Here is a 4,994-nt window from a genome sequence, read left to right as displayed (position 1 = left end):
TCATCCCTCTCCACCATTCATTGGCTGGCACCAGAATGACTGATTGAATGTTAATGGGGGGTAGGCCCACACTTTGGCACAATAACCAATATTTCCCATAACCACGGGCGTCAGCTTGTTTTATATATATGGCAAAATATGGCATCTCCACGCCATCTGAGTGATGTTATCGTTTTTTGTCATTATAACGGAGAGTAAGGAGCACGCGACGGCTTCATGGTTATTGAAGTGGCATATGTAAAATAATCGCACCAGGGCTCACTAAAGATGTAGGCGTTTTTGGTGACGAACATCTAATATTTTATCATTTAAACCAACTGCTGTTTGGTCATCTGTCAGTGTTCCGCTCGTCCCCATAAATGTCTTCACTATATAAGTTTTGGTGACAAATGATATCAGATGGAAAAACTTTCTGCACACCTTCGGGTCTGATGAAATGACGCTTCTGCCTATTACCACTTTTCAGGCGAGACAAAGTGCGCATCGTTTGTCCTCTTGCTGTCTGTGTCACCTCTTCAATCTCTATCGTTTGACACGTGTGGAATGTACGTGAATAATACGTTTACTCGACAACTGGATGAAAGCTATTAGGAAGTGCTTTATAACCTGAAGACTATTTATCGTGGATGTATTATAAAGGAGAGACCAAAAGGATGAAATGTCGCTCTGAATTTCTGTTCCCTTTTTTCGAATCCCTCATCCTCCACGATTTATTGTCAAATATGGAGAGTTATTTTTTACATGTCTTCAACATTCCCCTGCTCAAAATGTTAGATGTTTGAGCTGAAACCAAAAATAAGGTTTTCTCCAATATTTTATTTAAAGCCTTAAATGGTCACAGCTAGAAACATAATGTAAAATCATTGAACACACATTTACTCAATAATCCATTCCAGTAGCTGTTATTAAATACGTGTGAGATTATTGAGAAAGAATACAAACGTTAAATCCACGCGCGTAATAACGCACATGAAACCCCTCACGTCTGTCTTTAAAATTAAAGGACAGCAGCCTAATTGACCACTGGCAGCACCTATTGCGCATATAGCAACGCATTATGTGGCCTTATTTGTTCCTGGTAGCCAGTGCCACATTAAATGACCTGACAAGGGAAGGCCATGGGCTACTTCAGATAAAGTGTCCGGGCTCTGGAAGCTGCTAACCGCTCAGATTCAATGTAACGGGTGCCCAAAGTGACCAGATAATCACATTTTCACTAACTTGTCAGACAAATGCGCGTCGGGTTCGGATGCGGCAGGTGGCTCTTTCGGCTATCACATTACAGTACTTAAACAAACTAATGGCCAACATATTCATTTAGTGACAACGAGGTTTATATTTGTAGGCTTTTAAAAGATCGGCTCAACCTGTTCATTAATCATCGTCTTTTTGTAGGCATGTGTTTTATTCTGTCTGAACTATGTACATAATTACATTTTAGTTTATGGTTATCATGTCTTCTTGGCAAAATTGTATGCCGGCTAATTGTCAGTGTTTAATGTTTTTGTCATCACTATCCATTATATATAATGCATCCCGAATTTAACTGCTACGGTATGTTTATCTGCATTTAAAAAAAATCATAAGAAAAAGTCAAATTAAATTATAAACTGTGAGGTTATATGCTACAAAACCGCACAGAAATGCAAAACTGTAGTAGGAAATAAAAAAAGAAGAGATCCGCATCTTGCGATTTACAATAAAGTCTTATGAAGCAATATGAGATGGGACAAGGCCCGAGGTGTTTGTTTGGCAATATGGACAGACTGAGTGTTGGCTGGTTCACCCCGCCATATGTGAGCTCACCGGTGGCTTTTGATGGGGGAGAATTGGTCTTTTATAGCTGTCATCTTTGTGGACATTTTTATGTTTCTCTTGATGACATTTGCAAGTGATAACAGTAATTGTGGCGGAGTTCGTCATTCGAACAAAACGCATATTTAAATTGATTTAATATGTTTATAACAATTAAACGACCACGTATAGGAGGAGACATACAGATCCCAAGTGAATAAGTGCTTCATGGAAAGAATAATTATTGCCTTTATCGCAGAGTGAAGGCAGTCCCTCCAGCCTGTACAGCAGACGGGGTCCCACTGGTTGCAGATGTTGGGGGTTAGTAATCCGGTGTAATCCAATGATTATGAAACATTAGCTCTGACCTACCGGGATACCACCGGTTACCCAAAAGCCACCAGAAGAAGCCCCAGCCCGCCTCCAGCCAGCTTCACTGCATGTATTGATAGTCTGAATGTTGAAAACGTAATTTCATTGCTTCATGATTACAGCAGAAAATGTAAAAAATAATTGATGCCAAGAGTCCACTTAAAAACACACACACACACACGCACACGCGCACACGCGCACACACACACACACACACACACACACACACACACACACACACACACACACACACACACAACCCCCTTTACAAAGCAACCTTGAGGTTATCTCGTTTAGGCCCAAATATTTAGATGGTGTTTCTGAAAAGCCTGCAGCCCACGCGAACAATTAAGATGCGCATCAATCCTCGTTTTTTTCCACATGGCAATATAAAAGCTGACACCCTGATTCCAAAAGTCCAAAAAAGAAACGACAACAAAAGAGTGAAAGAGTGCGATTTGTTTGAGAAATTACCACTTGATCTGCATAATCGGGGGTCTGGGCTGCTGCTCGGTACCCGGGGGCTGCGTTTTTATTGCGCGTCTCTTCGCTGTTATCAATTTCACCAGCGCGCCTGACTTTTTAAAAGGGGGACGAGGCCGGCTGCTTCTGAATAATGAATGACACGCTTTTATATTGTCGCTAAAGTGCCCGTGATGTTACAATATGAAAAGGCAGCGGTAAGTAATAGTGCATTTAAAGGGGATGTAGTGTATTATTATGATGTAAAAGAGAAGGAGAGAGGCGGTAGAGAGAGGGAGATGAGTGGATAGCAGCACCCAGAGAGAGAGAGAGATTGTTTTATTACAATAAGAGGAGATGAGTTTGCCTCGCAGCGAAATGGGGACCAGTTAATGAAACTTTACCGCGGCTAACGATTTCCCCTCCCTCGCTCTAAAAAACCGCCCTTATGAAATATTTAAACTATTTAATATAGGTAGTATTAAGCTGAAAGACACCGGCATCGGCCATCTGACAACATTTACAAGGCTGTGGATTTTTTAAAGTTGGGTAAACAAAGCTTTACGGCCCGCTTTCCTTCAACCCACATACAACAAAAGTCGTGTAGTAAATCACGCTCACGTTGAGTGCAATATAGAGAAAATGTGTTTTACTGTTGGGAGACTTGATTTAGTCTAATTTACACTTTTCTCTATACCACGCCATGCATCTTCTCACACACAGAGGCAGCAGTTTACACGCTCATCCCATCAATATAAGCCTGCCTTGTCTGTAATGGGAGGGGTAGCCTAGCGTGGCCCCAGTGTGGGGGGATAGTGTTTCATATTGACATGCTCAGTGGGATTGTTGGATGAGAAGAGAGGAATGGGATCCCCCATCAGGGACTCGGTCAGGGCCATCGTCATCCCTGGGCTGTCACTGGACCACCGCTCTGTGGACACTCAAAAAAGCAGATACACCATGTAAAATGTCACTGTAAATGTCAAATATATGGCTTGGTCGATCAGTATTAGAGGTTTTTAATTTCCAAATATGAAAGCTGTCATCCCAAAAGGTTATTTTTATTGGAGGAATGATAAGTCACGACAGAAAAAAAAAATTGCTGTTGAAATGTTGAAGCAGCTGATTATCAAAACATAGAGGTGGATTGTTTGATATATTCTCAGGAAGTCAAAAAGCAACCAATAGACAGACTTTCAGTGTATTTCTTTTATATACAAATCAGTCACGTACGCTTTTTCCTGCATGTATTAGGATGCTAATTTAAGATGCCCTGATATGGTAGATATTTGTTTCAGTGAGCATTGCATTCTTGTTACACTGCTTCGACTCTGTGTGTGCGTGTGTGCGTGTGTGCGTGTGAGGGTAGACCATGTAAGCCTGTCTGATGGTTGAATGCATGGCTGCCTCTTCACGCTGGTTAAAAGTCAGGGAGGGAGGGAGAGGAGGATGGAGAGGAAGAGAGTGAGAAAGGGAAGTAAGTAAACCGCACAGACGTGAATTATAGGGATGGACGGAGAGCAGAGAGCAAAAACAGGATGGCAGACTGAGATGTGAGAGAAAGAGTTAAAGCATTATTGGGGATCATTTGGGGCTGATGATAATTGAACACATGGCTTGAGTTTGGTCAAGAGGATTCCCATAACGTTGTCTCGTCTTTGTGCGTGTGTGGTTGTACTTTTAAGAGTTAATCTCTGTCTTTACATTTAGTGCTAAGTAAAAGTTTCTCCGCTGTTTTTATGGAGACATTTTTAGCCTCTCATCACACTCGATGGCTTTCAGGGGCATCTGCCATCCACAAAATGACTGATGTAATTAATAAGTGCGTGTGTTTGCTATTGCTTTAATGACTTATGACTGATTTATGTGTGTGTGTGTGTGTGTGTGTGTGTGTGTGTGTGTGTGTGTGTGTGAGGGAGTGTGTGTGTGAGGGAGTGTGCCAGTGCGGGTTCGTGTTTAAGAGCAGCTGAGTGCTCCTGAACGCCTCTGGTCGTGGCGCTAATGTGTTAATTCATTACGGCTTGTAGTCAGTTGCATTGTGTCAGAGCTGTGTTTCCCGTCTCTCTCTGTCTGTGTCCTCTCCGCTTCATAAAAGCTGATTATCCTGCATGTCGCCGCCGTTCCACCCATTCTCTCCTGCCTCTTGACCTCCTCACCCCTCCTGTTGCCTGCCCGCGGGGCGCTCATGCAGGGGAGGATGTGGGGGAGGGACAGAGGACCAGCTGCCACCAGCCATAGTGCACTGGTGCCTGGCAGAGGGAGCTACTCCAGCCCCCTGCTTTGCTGGGCCTTCTGGCCCCTCAGGGTGGAGGGGGGGCACCAGCCTCATGCCACCAGCCCCACCTGTCTGGCCCCAGGCGCAGGAG

The sequence above is a fragment of the Cebidichthys violaceus genome, unplaced genomic scaffold (assembly GCF_023349555.1).
Source record: "Cebidichthys violaceus isolate CVI_PGR_0920_01 unplaced genomic scaffold, fCebVio1.0.p SCAF_2, whole genome shotgun sequence".
In the NCBI taxonomy this organism is placed as follows: domain Eukaryota; kingdom Metazoa; phylum Chordata; class Actinopteri; order Perciformes; family Stichaeidae; genus Cebidichthys; species Cebidichthys violaceus.
The sequence above is the reverse complement of the archived record's forward strand: the minus strand, read 5'-3'. Positions refer to the sequence as shown.